The 16,912-nt window shown below is 35.6% G+C and overlaps 1 long non-coding RNA gene across 2 annotated transcripts in view; it reads right to left on the bottom strand.

Moving 5' to 3' along the window:
- Positions 1-16,912, bottom strand: part of LOC124174104 — a 200,735-nt gene that overhangs the window by 33,368 nt on the left and 150,455 nt on the right. Inside the window, exons 3-4 of one of the 2 annotated variants that reach the window (XR_006868860.1) lie at positions 11,348-11,540; positions 10,918-11,184 (exon numbers count right to left, since the gene is read on the bottom strand). This is a non-coding gene — a long non-coding RNA (uncharacterized LOC124174104). Of the gene's footprint in view, positions 1-10,917; positions 11,185-11,347; positions 11,541-16,912 lie in introns of those variants that run through there. The other variant, XR_006868861.1, reaches the window with a different exon arrangement.

The following is a 16,912-nucleotide window of genomic DNA, read 5'->3' as shown; positions in this document are numbered from 1 at the left end:
CTCATGTGGACCACTCTGCAATCTGCGATTCTTTGAAGACTGAAGTTGGGTGAAATTCGAATTAGATCGGTTTGATGCGTCAAAAGTTGAACCGATAGGGAGGTAAGTGTTACAGGTTAATTAGAGCAACAGGGTAGAGAGGCCCTTTAGTCACGACGGAAGCTAGTGAATCTGCGGCTTTTAGAAAGGTTCGAAGCGGGCGGCATTGCCTCTGGCTACGAGGAAATAATTAGGACTCAACACCGCATCAGCAGATTATGCCACCCAGAAGAAGAAGGATAGGTAAGAATGCTACTTTCGCAAGGTCCAATGAACAGTGGCGTAGCGACAGGGGGGGTTCTGGGGGTCCGTATCTCCCCCCCCCCCCACCCTCGAAATATAGAAAAACAATTACTTTGCTGCATAAAAGAACACAAAATATTGAAAAATAATGAATTTACAGAAGATTTCTTTGAAAAGTAAGTTTTTCGATTATGAAAAGTGTTAAAATTGGCTGAAAACCCTCTACTTTGTACCCTGATTTTCAAAGATTTCCCCCTCTGATTTTGGATGCCCCCATACAAAATTCCTGGCTACGCCACTGCCAAGGATTGAATCGCAGTGTTTGTTTTCTCAAAATCCGCGGCCATGAACAAAACTCATCGTCTCAGAATTTGTGTTGAATAGACTCTTGGTCCGAATTTTTCATTTTGGAATACTTGGCGAGAACAATGAAATATATATACGCAAGCATTTGCAGCATTAAACTTTCTCCGGAAAACTTATCCTTATAGGAAGTAGTATTTTGAGTCATGAAAAGAGAATTTTTTGTACAACGCCCCGCTTAAATGTTACTTGGGAAAAAACTACAAGTTTAATTTGCTAGTGTAATAAGAACTAAATGGGTCAATGAATACTCACAGTTCTGAAGATGCTTGCCATGATTATTTGAAGTTCCCGCATGAAGCTTTGCCTCACTTTGTTATATTAGTTAAATGGATGTCATAAGCTGGTTATTCACTTTACTTCACTCCTATTGGCTATATTTATCTATTAAGAATCGCACTAGTTGTGTCAGTTTGAAATCAAACCCTAGCATTAGTATACATGTTAATCTATAAAGAAACTTATCTGTTCCGTATATTATTAATTATCGTACACAATGTCATATAGTGCCCATGCCATTGTACATCCCGTTTGTGAATTTTCAAGGATGTTAATTTCTATTCCTATTTATTTGATAATTTAACGATTTTAAATTTATTTTAGAACATTATTTCTACATCCTGTTTTTATCATCAATTTTTCACGCAAATGTAATTCCTGATACTTTTGTTAACACTTAAGAAGGGTACATATTAGAGTAGATGATTTCAGAACAAAATATTCATGTTGAGAGCATTTATTTATAAATTTATCACATAATGTTACTCATTCCTTTCTGTTTGTTTTAATGATATTATCGTTTTTCCTTGAGCTCCTAAGGTACGAATTCTGTGCTACAAAGTGAGTTTGTTTGGCCCAGGGCTAACGACCCGGATTTGCTGATTTCCAGTCACCTGCGTTACATTTTTCATTTTCGATCGAATGTTTGAATATAATTGCTTTTATTTTCATTGACCTCCCCGCGAGTCGGAATATTTTCAGGGTGAAATTCATAATTTGGCGTTCACATATTTTCACCTGTAAGCACGACTGTGTCCAAAGTTGCTCATTATACTGTGCTTGTTATTTCATTATGTTTTAACCAATTTTTTTGATTTGCTGAACAGAGATTTCAACCAAAATAGTAGAGATAAATGAAGCAAACTCATTCTTGGGATATTTTTCTCCAGACAGCCGTTCAATCAAACTGAATAGAACCGAATAAATCAAATACTCCTAGAGAAAAATTGAACGTTTAAAATTAGCTTCAAAGTTCTAAAAATGTATTAAATTTTTATTTGCGAAAGTAGAATCTGGTTAAAAATACTCGCCAAATGATATAGTTGTGAGAAGGAATTCAGCAATGGAATACTACAAATCTGGCTGCCTTCGCAATTCACCTTTGGGTTCTCAGGTTTACACGCATTTCCAAAGAGCATGTCTAAATATAAACAGTTTGATGACATAAATTAGTTCTTCACACATTTGAATTGCACTGGTACATTTCAAATTCTATATGAACCTTCATTGAATACATGCATGTAACAAAATGGCTACTCAATAAGTGGAAGTTTTCCAAAGATCTAAAAGTAGATAATTATTTTCACCTCGACCGGTTTTTAGTTCTGTTCGTGATTCGGAATTGGCTGCTCACATGGTTAACTAAGTAGATAGATACTCCGTTACCCTTGTGAGTTACGTAAATAATATTAATGCTAATTTAAGTGAAAATATATTCTTAGGGAAACACTTAGTCTCTCTTTTTATTAACAAATTACAATTGTTCAAACATTTATTGCAAACTCATTTCATGGTTTCACAGCATTTTATTATGCTTAATTTCCTCAGATGAAACCATTTATATGAATTCATAAGTTTTCTGTTGGATTTTTTTCTCAGATTTCTATAAATTTCAATCTTTTTTATTGCCGTTCAATTTTATTCTCGTTAAATTTTGAATTTCCAAAGAAGCAATTAATTGAAAAACATCGTTCAGTAAAAAATATACATCAATTGCTTAAAAAGCGTCGTATGCTTCAACATAATATACTCTTTATTAAAATGAGATGATACAGATGAGCGAAATTAACGCTTAAAAATAGACTTTTCCGTTAGGAAATAGTCTTTTGAGCAACGAAGGACAAAAATTTCCTTTCATCGAAACTTTTTTCAACTCGAGCGGCGAGTGTTGCTCTGTTTATAATTTGAGTTTCCGGTCTTATTCCCAAGTGTGTAATGAAATAAAACACAAGTTCTCTCAGTATGCAGAATGCTTTTGGATATTTGAATTGCTTTTTTTTATCTTTATTTTGGCTAAAATTGAGTAATAATTATCTGAAAAATTGAAATGCAAAACACCACCTATCCAAAAGCCCCTTCCTGGATTAGTAGTCGTAGTTAGAAGTTAGCGAATGGTAATAAAATAAGCTATTTAACCCTGATGTCTCGTTGTTACATCTCTACCACACTAAGAGAAACAAATATTACTTGTAAATATGCTTAAAAATTATGCTCATTGTAAAATAAATCTCTCCAATACTTCAGCCGCTTGGTGAAATTTGATGGTCCATGAATAAGTGATTGTCACAGATAAGTATGTTTTAAGACACATATCAACTATTTTGTCAGATTACCTGTGCCGAAAGTAGAATAATTCGTGCTATAATATGTTAAATTCATTGAATACGAGATTTTCAAACTTGCGAAGATTACGTTCCCGAGTTCCTCATTGGTACATATCTTCTGTCAATGCTTGGACAGGGTTTCCCTCGCCTTCTCAGGCCAAGGAGGTAAGTCCATTCTGTGATCTGAAGAAGCCGAAAGCAATTCCGGTGAAACTGTCGTCCTAATAAATTTACCAACGCGGCAGCAATCCCGGAAGACATGCATCCACACAAAATACTACCCACGGAAGCCTATACGGGAATTTAAAAAGTTAACTACGATTAAAAGACAGGAGCAGTGCTTTTGAAATCAGGAAAATCGTTCGTGCTCTCAGAACTATAAACTGTAATCTTAACCCTAAATAATGGATGAGTGGATGATGAAGGGGTTACCTTATTCCCTTTGACTATTGTCAATCTTTTACAATTTTTTTTGTAAATTTCATCAATAATTGAGGACACTAGAGGCCAAGGGGTACAATTGCATTTTGTTAATGGAGATAAGTGCAGATAATGGTTGATGGGGTACACAATCTTGTTGTAAAAAAGGGATATAAGTAAATCACTTAATCACAAATCACACACAATATACATAAAATATCCAGTTACAGCAATAATTTCATACAACAATATTGTGTAACCCATCATCCATTTTCTGCACTTATCTCTAAAATTATAAAAATTGCACTCGTACCCCTTAGCTTCTAGGGTCTTCAATCACTGATGCATTTTACTAAAAAAACAGTAAAATATTGGCAATCTTTTGAGGGTATGAGGAAGCAGCTCTCCTCGAATCATCCGTTATGTAGTATAAAGATTACGATTTAGAATTCTGAGCGCATACATGATTTTTCTGAATTCAAAAGCATTAATTTTTTCTAAAAAACGCAGTTAACTTTTGAACTCCTAAGATAGGCTTCCGCGGGTGGTTGTTTGTGAACACCCATGCCTAAACAATGCCTCATGTCACAATATATTGTTGCCCTCTAACCATCATCTGCACTAATCTCCAAAAATTTTTAAATTGCACTTGTACCCCTTGGATTCTAAGGTCCTCAATTGACAATACCTTCCACGAGATCTGGAGAGATTGGCGCATGACACCACGCCATGGTCGTTCCGCAATAGTTCCCCGTTCATCTATCATTCGGCTGCATCCGTCCAGTTTTAGGATTCCACCATATTCCCCTCCCTCCCCCCACTGCCTACGTCATCAACCTACCCTTGCTCTGCTCATGGGGATATATAATAATATGCACCCCTCCATCACGGCTCTTTGTCTCCGTGGCCGTGCCTACCTAGAGCTCCGCATTGCACGCACGAGCGTGCCCGAACCCTCTCCCCCTCTCCTCCTTCCGCAGGCAATATCACGCGCCCGCCAACCCCTCCTCCTCCCTCTCATCCGCGAATGGCTTGCTCTAGCATCCGCGTTCGATCCCCGGCACTGGCTCATTGTCGATTCCATCTGTGCCCTTTGGAGGCTAGGCTAGGGTATAATAGCGGAGGGAAGCGGGGATCCGCGCGCTCGCTGTTCGCTGCCTGGCTAATTAAAACATTAATTGTGCGTGCAGAGTTGGCAAAACATGTTTGCCTAATTGAGTAATTAGTCCCCGCGCGAGGGGACAAAGGAGTCAAAAGAGGGTTGGGGAGGGGAAGGGGCAAATGTTTCGAAATAACCCCGAGACTTCCTAGTGTTGGAGCCAAGAAGAACACGGGCTGTTCTGCAGCGATCCTAGCTTCATTCGGCCATTTCACTTTACAGCTGGAGCATTAAATGTAAAGCGAAGTAAAGACCGGCAATAGTATTAGCTTCTACCAATAGCCAATTAAATTTACATCTACATACTAGCCTCTGCAGATGTGTTGCGAGAGGTTTGCGAACTAGGTTCGCGCTCAAGTGAGCCGACTGAGATCTTAGCATTTATTACAGTAGGTACTTCATTGTCTAGGGTAAATGGTGATCCTTTACCTATCCGTTCGGCAAAATTTCTCTCTTATTTTTCCTTTTCTTTCGAAGGTGTTCTTAATTGCTTAAGTACAATGCATGTTCTATATTCTTAATTGATGTTCGTAAGATGCATATTCTTAATTGATCATGCTATCTTAACCAAGCATTTACCCTTCGAGTCTCTAGCGGCCCCCAGCTGAATTCATGAAAAAGTTGTACATATAACGCTTTTATTTGGTCTTAGGAATTTTTGACGGATCGTACAGCTTTCCTTTATACTTGATGCAGTTCACGGTTTGAATATTTCTGCATCGGATCCCATATGCCTGCCGCGTATTAGAGGTGCGGCCTGGAGAATGCGAAGTAACAGCTAGCTGTCTTTTGCTTTTTCATCCGAAAACCTTCCCACAAAACGCTTGACGAATACAATCTTCTTCAAGGCTCTGTCATTAAAATTTTTCTTGTGTGTCCGAGGATTGGTTTGAATTAGCCAGAAGAATATCAGGAAGATCTTCATGTGTTAATTCATGTATATAGGGAAAAAGACGCGGTTGAATAATTAGAGGAACGGTCGCTGTGCGAATTTAACAGGATTTCCCATCCATTTTCATTGGTGTTATATTTTAAATACCTTTTTAAATAACTGATATTAGTGTTACTTCATATTCGTCCCATTAGTTTTAAAGCAGTATTGAGTAGATTGATTATCAAGCATGGAGAAATTCGTATTTGGTCGCAAGAAAATAATAGCACAATCGCTGATTAAAATAATATCAAGTTCTACTCAACGAAGAGAAATACACTTATAAGCAATGTATCTGTACGACAATGTATTCTAGTTGCTTAATCATTGATAGCATTGAATTATATGCAAAGTTTTCACGCTGATACAAACGTTTGAATAAGCTCTTGATACTTCCTCTTAGTAGCTTTATATTCTAAGTAAACCATTCTCAATTGCGTATTGAGTCTCTCTTCAAGTTAAATTTTATAAAACTTACACTCCGGGGTGACGCCCACCTTATATAATGGAAAGGAATAATTCCCTTGTGATCATCGTGAACTTGCTGGTTAAATATTATGTAAGCCAATTTATCCTAAGTAGAACCTTGCCTCTTAATACAAAATTGCAATCTAATAAGACTTAAAAATGTATTGAACATGATCAAAGATTTTTCCTCCTTCTTCAACGATACAGGGTTTCCCCTCTCTAACTACCTTATATTTTTTCACTTTTTATACCTGAAAACGATAGCAAAAAATAAATACGTCAGAAACTGGTATTTAAATACTGTTAAGTACTCCCAATGACAGGGAGTCTTTCCTAAATTCTAATGGTCAGAAATTAAGCCATTAAATATTCATGTAATCACCATTTTTAATGAATAACCACGGTTTATCTTGTGCCCTCTTTTTGCAAAAATGTTGGTCGAGGTAAATAGTCGTGGAACTCGTGAATAAATAATTATGTATGTCTATTGTCTCATAGAAAGGAAAGGTAACTTTTCTGTTTAACTCTTCTGCGAGACAATTAGAACGAAATCGTTTACCAATGCAATAGTGGTTTTATTTAAGCGTTCCATCTTTTTGTCGATTCTGAAGCTGAAGTAATGAATGGATGAAATTTCACCTCCCACCAATTCGAAAGGATAGAGGCATATTGCAAGTGCTTAGGAAAATGAGTGTAGTGGGAAAATGCACCGACGTTTGGGAAAGGATTCTACAGCTCTACAAGCTAATTGCAGTGAAAGCCCTGAGCATTGCGAGCCTTCATGCAGAACTGATAGTCGCAGGATACGCCTGTAGATGAGTGTAAATTAAAAATTCATTACTCTCGTTAATATTGAAGACTTCATATTTCAAAATTAAAAATCAGGCGAGAAGCAGGATCTCATATTTTCCTCATTAGGAAAGAAGCTACTTCAAATAAGATCCTATGGAATAGAATTTGACCTTCAACAGAGAAAACCTAGGCTATCTTAGGACTTGTAGCTATGAGCAAAATGGAAATTTTGATATAAATTATGATCAAATATATTGTATTGTTATTAAGGAGAAGGAAAGAAGTAGAAATCTGGAGATAAATTTGGCCATATTCAGGGGATTCGGTCAGGTTTTGTAGAAAAAGATAATATGCGCGTAGTCAGCCTTGCTATCAGACCTGTCAATACCGAAGGACTCTGAAAGATCGAAACCCTTGCTTGCACGAATCTGCAGAAAGTATTCCCATCGTATATGCGAAGCGTCATATCCTGGATGAAACTACAATTACGGAAGATTGATGCAGTTTGTGCGTACAAAGTTGACAGCGGTGATAGAATATAGTGAGATCCGGGAAGAGGCCACTATAAAGATAGAATTCTCAATACCGTTCTTGATTTATACGGAGTGAATTGAAGGTGCAATAAATTTTATGAATGAGAGAAGATGTAATATATTTTACGTTTACACACAGGATGTAACACCAAATTGATGTTGAAAACTGTTTACTTAATGGCTGGTATTTGCATATCTTAAATGCGTATTATTGTAATGTGATATCTGCCATCATAGGTGTCGGAGATTCCATTAAGTAATTCCTTCGTCCTGTTAATTCTCTGACTAGCAACAAATCTTACTGTCACATATTATTTTATTCATCGTATTCTCTCTTTGGAAAGTCATTCACCGTTTCCATTTTTCCCATTAGTCGAAGAATAGCTAATCTTTACAGTACTCTCCTTGAATAAGTTTTCTAATCTCCTCCATCACTTTCACTACAGTGTTTTCCGTGATTTATGTGTTTTTTACCTTTGAAAAATTATAACTCGCCCAATAGCTAATGTAGGCCGCGCCATAAATCCTGTGAGATGGTTAATATAGTCCATCGGCAAATGATTTTCTATCAGACAGCTAAGGCGCCTTCATGTTGAATTGGTCATCCAAATTACGCTGAATTTTCTTGGAGCTACTTTTAGCTTACCGACATCAAAGAGCATAGACAGTCCGGAGGGATTAAAATGTTTAGAATCTAGATTTACCTTCAAAGCCGTCGAGCGTTTATAACAACACAATGGTGATTTACTTTTTATAAGATATTTTGTCTTGAAAGTGCACAATTTTTTAGTCGACAAAGAATCAAAGAAAGTATTCGCATTAAATTATGCACTTTTAAAGTATATCCTTTTTCTAATTAAGATTACTTTTAATTTTTAAATGCAGTAATGAACTCAGTTCATGATTTTCAATGATAGGCCTGAAATATGAATTTTTCTTAATGTTTTTCCTTTAAATCATTTAACGATTATTAATTATGCTATCATACATACATGGGTGTCGTATGTCTGTGGGGGTTTATGTAAAAAAAACTATCACAAAATACTGAGTTTAATTCAAAGTATCCATTTTTTATGATGATGATTCATAGGTAACAATTTTTTAACTATTTCTTTATTTAACTGCTACATATATAGTGTATTTTTTCAGATCAGTGATTATATAACATGGCTAATAATAATAAAATAATTTTCTGTGATGTTTCGCTAGTTGTAGATACGCCTAGGCTTGATCACTCCAATAATGATTTGGTGGTATTTCATGAAAACTGATTACTTACGCTCAGGAACGAAACGGAAGAACTCACCAATTTGGCATACGTACCATTTCTTGGCCGATTTCCGGCAATGTACAGTACATGCTGCCGATATCTAGTTTCCTTGTGTCTAGAATCCGCAGGCGCAAGGGATTTACTCATGGTAGACGCCATGGCCCTCAGCTATGCCAATGGGCTCCCTAGGCAATCACGTAATGATGGACGGCGCGCAATTGACCCTAGGTCTAAGTGCCCCTGGTCCTGAACCTCCAGTAGAGGGAAGTCGTCAATTTTTCACTGTTTCATCTCGAAAGTTTATTCAAAAAAGGTGATAATATGACACCTATCTACCATTGAATAATTAATACTCGCAATAAAATTTAAATGATAGAAACATACGGAAAAAGTATTTTTGAAGACATTCAATTGAAAATTATGAAATTAGTTCACCGCTCCATTTTAGCAATTATATTACTCTTGATCAGAAGAAGAATCATAGATTGAATCAATGAGCATAGCATCCAGTATCGATTTTCCTTGCTGATAGAATGAGTCTACTCAAAAATTCTTATTTTATTCTTTTCCTTCACCTATTATCGGTAAGTTTATTTACCAATACGTTTTAATTAACTATTTCTTTTATGATTCATTCCAATATACCATAAATGGAACTAGTCTGTGAGTGTGTTTATGATAAAATTATAAATGAATTTCCTTCGATGCAAAATTTCAGCAGTTAGCATCTTCCGGAGTCCAGTGATTTCAGATAAATCTTTTTTTGTTATCCTCTTACTAAAATTTATATTTTCACTTTTTAAGTTTTGTTTTGACCACGGAAAACTTGGCCTCAAAATTTCATGGTGCTTGCTTAAAAGCAAGGTAATGAAGACAAGGTTGAATTATGCATGTGAAAAGCTTCAAGAATATTATGACTGACAAACATTTCTTAAGTCTGACAAGCACAAATGTACCAACTTTTGAGGCTGGTTTTCTACAGCAATAATAGAAAATTCCTACCATAATGCGGGTTGATTCTTTTTTACCACACAATATTTTAACGGAATAGGCTGGGTAAGTACCCTATTTTAGCCATCTAAGTTTCTTCTGTGAATATTTTCATGGAGAAAACATTCCACCCCTTTAATCAGTGTAGAGGTATTTAGAAAAAATCTATTCTTTGCGGAAAAAAATTAACTTCGTAAACTTTTAACTTATTTTTAATTAATTTAATTAACTTTTAAAAATATTAACTTCGTACCCTCTAGCCAATACAGCATCCTACTCCTTTTATTTCTCTCTTTTTGTTCAATCAGTTATTTCTGCACTGTGTAACTTTTTTAATACACAAATATTGCCGAGATCAAATGATTGCTTCTTTCCTGAATATTAAAAGATAACAGAATTGTATAATTCCTCTTATATTAATTTATAATTTCACCGTTACTTCATCCATATCCTGCATTAACTTTTATTTAACATTTATGCAAATACGATTTTTAACTCGAAAGTGTCGATAATATCTTTGCATAAGATTTTAAGTGGGATTATTGTCCAATTTAACCTTTATTTTCATATGCAAATGATTCAAACTGAAATGGTCAGGACGTATGTGCTTATTATCAAGAAAACGTGACGTTCATTGCATGAACTGACATATTCTTTATCGGAGTTTGAATTCTGAGAAAATGTTTATACCATGTGATACATCAGACAACATAGTTTTTCTTGATTAACTGAGCACATTCGTAGGAATGCCAACCCTTTTACACCATTGATTGCACCTTTAAGAATTAAATCTGCTCTTACCTTCTCTCTTTGTCTTACTTTATCCTACACATTTACATGATGAATGTCAGAAGATCTAGATTAATGAGCATTGGGGAAAAGTAACATGATTCAGCTGTTTCGTAATACAACATTCCAGTGAGATGGAAAACTTTTATTTCTAGCTTTGAAGATATTCGGTAAATTAAGATGGATAGTTTTTCTCTCTTACCACCATAAATTAAACAATTTAAAAGCACTGTTGTTAGACATTTTCCTATGTTTTTAAGATTTAAAAAATATTATTCTATATAACAGGATATTTCTCATTTTTTAAACACCACATATTTATGATATTGTACTGCGTTCTACAATATTACAGTAGAATTAGAATCATTTTTTGATTTTTAGATTTTCACAATTGGCAAAATACGAGGAGGAGGAGGATTTTTCTTTTGATGAAATAATAATTACTACCTCGGTACTGGTTCCATTTTATGTGCTTAAATTCTTTCCTTGAATTCCTTTTGTGTAGTCAACGTGCTCTATAAGTGTTGAATAAGGTCTCATCCTGGTGATGCTACGTAATTCAAAAACATTTTCTTTTAGTTTCCCTTGAAAAGTGAAAGAAAACAATAAACGTAAAGAAAGTTGTTTACCAAGAGTAACGTATCGTAGCTTTGTTGCATTCATGATTATTTTAAACAGAATTCTGATGAAGTGGCTATCTATCAATTAGGAGGCCCCTTTACCTGTGCCTTGGCTGAATGTTTTTACCTCGTCGTCCATCGGTGCTTTTCCGCCAGCTGCTCGCCAACTGCTTCGCCGTGGGTTCGTCTAGGATTTGTCCCGGACATCCACTCGCGCTCCCCATTGATCACGTTCGCAGTAAGCCGTCTTAATACCGCTGAAGATGCAGCATCTGGCAGCGCACGCTCCTCCTACAGTGGCGAGTGCATTTCCTCCTTCCCTGCGATGAAAATGGGAATAAGCTCACTTACAGTTTTCAAAATATGTCCCACTTTTGAGTGTTTGAGGCGTTAATATTTGAGGTAGGACATTTCTTTCTTATCACGTACATGATGATATACTTGGGAGATTACGTAAGGACATCCGCGATCAAATGATTCTAATAGTTTTTTTTCCAAGGAGCTGGTCGTTTTCAATCACCTTGCTTGTAGGGGATACATTCATGAGGGAATACAATGAGTAATATTCAGTACATGTTAAAAAAAAACATATATTTTATACTAATTAGTGCAACACTAATGCTTTATAAATTTTATAGTTCATCTGCCTCTTATCAGTATTAATTTTCTTATCTTAGCTATTTCAGCATCACGACCAAATTGTCAAACGAGAGTAAATTTTCGATTCCATTTAGCGTTTTGCACAAGTGTTGATTTTTATTGAAGATGTTTTGTATTTTTCATTAGGTATTTAAGTAAAATATTGGCGCTCAAGATTTATCCTATTTTTCTTTATTATTGAATTACAAAACGACGACGTTAAACAGTTTTTAAATTTTTATCAAACCCAGACATTAGGCGGAATATGTTCAATGCCATTGCTATTTAGAGACGAGTTTTCATTCTCTACAAAATTTAATAAATTTTCTTTCGTACGTGATTTCTTATTTTTTTAAATCGAGTCGGTACAAAGTTTTATCTCTATTACCTGATGATAATTTAGGAGTTTTTCATCATCTTGAGCAATTCGGTGAATCAAAGGTGCGAGTATCCTTGATCTAATACCATGGTTTAGTATTACCACATACATTTTGTGCTGATTGAGAAAGAAACTTCGTCAAGTTTGTGATTTTGATGATGAATCTGTAAATTACCTTTAATGCTCATGAATTGCTGTTTGTTCGTGATTACACTGATGGATGTGGCGGTGAACGTGGAGGAAACTCATTTCTTTCGCCATGAATTCAGACGTATAAACTTTCTTGAGTTACCTGTGCTTCTAATCAAGGTCATGTGAAATGAGGAGGAAAGGGGAGGGTTGTATCTATTTCAAAATACGAATCCAGATTCTCAAGGATTTCAACTATTTTCATGGAAACTGGCAGCATCATTTTCTCATCTGGGGATTGGGAACCCACGTATCAAGTACGGTGCCACAGCAGTTATTCAATGGCACATTCGGTAGTGAAAATGTATTAAATTATAAATTGTTATGATTTATATCATAGAAATGTAATCATTATGGTCATGTTAAATTGGAAAAAACTAGGTCGAAGAAAACTCTCAGTCCAATGTTCGAGTTTCATTCCTCTTTTTAAAATAAAATTTTTTCTAATAAAGTAAAATAAATTTGGCATCAATGTATCTAGAGGTTTATGCTGTGCTCGATAAAACCTTAGATAACCTAATCAAGAGAGTTGGTTTCCGAGATATTTTGACGCAATAGGTACGTCTGTTGAAAAATATTACCCGGTTGCATTTGAAGGAAATCCCTGTCTTTCCATAAACCTTGCGTACTTCTACGTCCCAATTGAAGAAAAGTTTGTCTCCAATACTATTACTTTCTGGCTCATAAATGTGAATTTACGAAAACGTCTACGAACTGTGACGCCATTAAAACATATTCATATCAAAATTATATTTTTTTCGCAAGTATTATTATTTCCTTTTCAGAGACTGGATAGTTACGAGATTAAAAACTTCCAATTAACTGGAAGGAAAATATTTCAAACAGGAAGGAATAAAGGGAGCAGATTTGTTCTTGTCTTATTATACTTCCCGTGACATCCTACAGCCGTTTTTTCGCCCTCTGTATTTGCGTTTTTCATTGATTTAACCGTTAAAATTACACCATTTTTCTACCAGCCCTTTGCGTTACTTTTTTCGCAAAGGTTCTTCTTCCTGCTGTAATTATTTCTGGAAAATTGATGGTAGCTGGTGTTTGGTGTGGAGTGCGTTCACGTCACAACTTACCTATGTGATCGAAGAACAAAAACCTGGTGGAAAATGAATTCAATGTTGTCTTTCTTATAATTTTAATGCGACGCATGCATTTTGATAAAACATCAACCCTACATTGGTGCACCTGATACTGACATAGAGCACGCATTCATTACTGTTCGTTAACTATCGTAGAATTCATTTTTTCTATGCCCAAGATTATAAGGCCACGATTCTTTGATTGAATAAGCCTTTTTGACGCATGGAATTCTTTGCGATTTTTATCAAGCTTACGGTTGATATAATTCTCTTTCGTAGGAAATGACTGTGTATGAATGCAAAAGTGATTGTTTTACTTACCTGAACAGCTCGTTCGAGCCTTGAATTCTTTATTCTTCCGTAAACTGTGTGGTTGAAACCATTTCAATTCATTTCTTCTTCATTTTTAAAATGCACCATGCAATTCTCTTCCTTCGTTACCTCTTATCCTTAACCATGGCAGTTTTATCATTTGTTCATGTCGCCCTTTAGGTAATTTTTTTAATAGTTTCCTGATTTTTTTAGTTTGATACATTTTCTTATAATGCTGGCGTTTGATTCTCAGGTCTTTGTCTAATCTTATCGCCTCTGAAGTTATTTTTTATATAGAATAGAGAAAATATTATACTGTGGGATAATATTTGAGACGCAGTGTCGTTGCATTTTCTATGAATGCGATTATTCATTTTTGATACCACAAACCAGAGCGTGAAGATCATTTTTTTATTTTTTACTATGAGTCCTACTTATTATTATTCTACTGATATATATACCTAACAGTTTAGGATTTTAAGGGTTTTTACGAAACTGTTTCTTTCACTTAGGCCAGCCACAAATCCATTTTCTGTCATCAGATGTGCTCAGGTAAGGGATAATGAATACGAATGAATGAATAATTTGTATGAATTAATGAATGATAAGATGCGGGAAACTGACACCTTTTCTTTAGAGAATATGAAAGATTATTACTATATACAGTAGGCATTGAATGGATTACCATTGTACGCTTTTTCATCTTTGAGGCAAAGCATGAGAACTAGTTCTTTCGAAGCAAATGTAATTCTGGTGTACTATGCGCAACGCTGCCGGAGAAAATTCAAATAAATTTTGAAGCTTATTCATGAATATAAAAATTGATTATAACGAATATATTTTTATTTTCGTAAAAACTGGTTCTGAGTTTAGAAAAATGAGGTTAAACAAGACTATATAAGACAATAAAAACGGTATTTCCACCGACGAAGGTTACTCAAGCCCATAGGCCAAGCCTACGCGTTTAAGGGCGAAAGTGTTGAGAAAACATGGCACCAACTGCGTGAGAGACTATTTTATGAGGGCTATTTCATCCTTAATTTTCCTTTCCAGGCGATAAAGAGATGAGAAAATGTGTAGGTGTGTTCCTTGACTACGTGAAAAAAACAAGGTTTCCTAAGCAGGTTAAAAAATTGAGTTCTTGTGGTGAATATTTTATTACGCATTGCACTCTAGCGTTCGCTGGGTTATGTTGTTGTGATTTTTCGTACAATAATCCACTTTTTTACTTTAGCTAATGACGTGTCTGGAATAAGGTTGAAGATACAAATATAGTTGGTGGTATAGTAATGCATGGCCATGTAGCAGTGATATAGTAGGTTGAAAATACCTCATTTTAAATGATAAACTTAAAACTGCAAACTTATCTGAGTTTTGATCAATAGGTACTATGGCTTCTTTCCTAGGTAATGCATATTTATGAGCTAACAATTAAATATTTCCATCCTTTGTAAGATAATCAAAGATTTCAACTATGCCAGTTGCTACTCTTGTCGCAACTTTCTATAGTTCCTGCAGGGTATATTTTCGAGAGGATACTATGTACTTATAGAATCACACTTTTTGTTGTAAGATTCGTGTGTATAATGTGTTCTTTCGTTTTTAAATAGATATTGTTGGCTTCAAGTGATAAACTATAGTCACTGCATATTAGGAAAACGGATTAGAGTCAGGGAATAAGCAAATTTTTTGCGAGAAGATGGGAAATTCATTCAAATTCAACCAAAGTTCCGCCAACCAAACATCTTGCACGCTGGATTCGAAATCGCTATCGACACGGTGAATCGATACTGAATTCGGTATCGAATCACTGTGTCAAGTCAGTGAGCAAGTTGTTTGTTACGGCTAGTGATGGTAGTTCGGGATAATTTTAATAGAGTTTCTGTTAAGAAAGGTGACATAAAAAGTTTTCAATAAAAGATATATTGTATATTTTATGGATGTAATTATGCGTTTATATAAAAAAGATTGTTATCCTTGTGTAAATATTTGAAATATCATATTATAATGTGCAATCGGTAAGATAGCAAATAACTGAATGCAAAGAAATAAATTTACTTCTCATATATGTTAGCACCAGGCCTGTGCAAAAAGCGTAAGATGGTAGCCCCATAACTATTCAATAAGGGGTACCTATATATTCCACAATTATTTAAGTGTGTTCTAATGTAATATATTTGGATGTAAATGGAATAAAGTTATATTATATTAATTTGTTCGATCTTTCTCTCCGAGAAAGTAAGAAGTATTTCGCGGAATGCCATAAGTTTTTTTTCCTCCCCATTTGAGGATACTAATGGGGCAATGTGTGGGTGTATGGGGAGCTATGCAGAAACTTTTTTGACTCCCTTCTTTGGGCATGCTTGACTTATAGACTTCGTTATTCCTTCTTTCACAGTCCATATAATGCACTGTGGGAGACAACACATCTAGTAATGGACTGGAGAATATCTTCTATTATAATATTCGTGTTTCTTTTCCTTTGATAGCCTTGAATCGTATATTTTCACCCACGAATATCACAAAAGGATCCTCAAGTCGGTCGCTAAATGTGCTGCTAATTACTCCCATTTAAAGGGATTCACAAAAGTTGCCAATCGCATCGCTGACGGACAAAGTGAACCGAGTTTCACCGGAAATAATGTAGAATCAGCGGCTTTAACCGAAATTTATATACGTGATGATGTGATTCATCAAATTCATAAAATTCCAATGCTATACCTCGCAATTTCAACGACCATACTGCAAAATTGATTTGGAAAAAAAGTGAATCGCATTGCACTCATCACCGCGCCGCGGACATTTTTGAAAACCGATTAAAATGCGACCGAAGTGGCAACAGAAATCACCCTTTTATGGGATAGAATTGGGCCTCCTCTACGCAGTCCCCATGTTTTCACCAATCTCTCTTGATCACTTGTCCACTCCTCGCCATTAAATCCCGCCACATCCAAAAGGAGGGATATTTAACAAGGTCAGCGGTAATCGTCTCCAAAGTTGTGTCATTTATCAGTCGTTCCGATTTGACCGCCGCGCCGCCTCGGCTGCTGCGTTCGTTTTAGCGGGAGCGGAGGGAATGAAC

This window comes from Ischnura elegans, chromosome 2 (genome assembly GCF_921293095.1).
Source record: "Ischnura elegans chromosome 2, ioIscEleg1.1, whole genome shotgun sequence".
NCBI lineage: Eukaryota > Metazoa > Arthropoda > Insecta > Odonata > Coenagrionidae > Ischnura > Ischnura elegans.
This window is presented reverse-complemented; position numbering and strand designations above follow the sequence as displayed.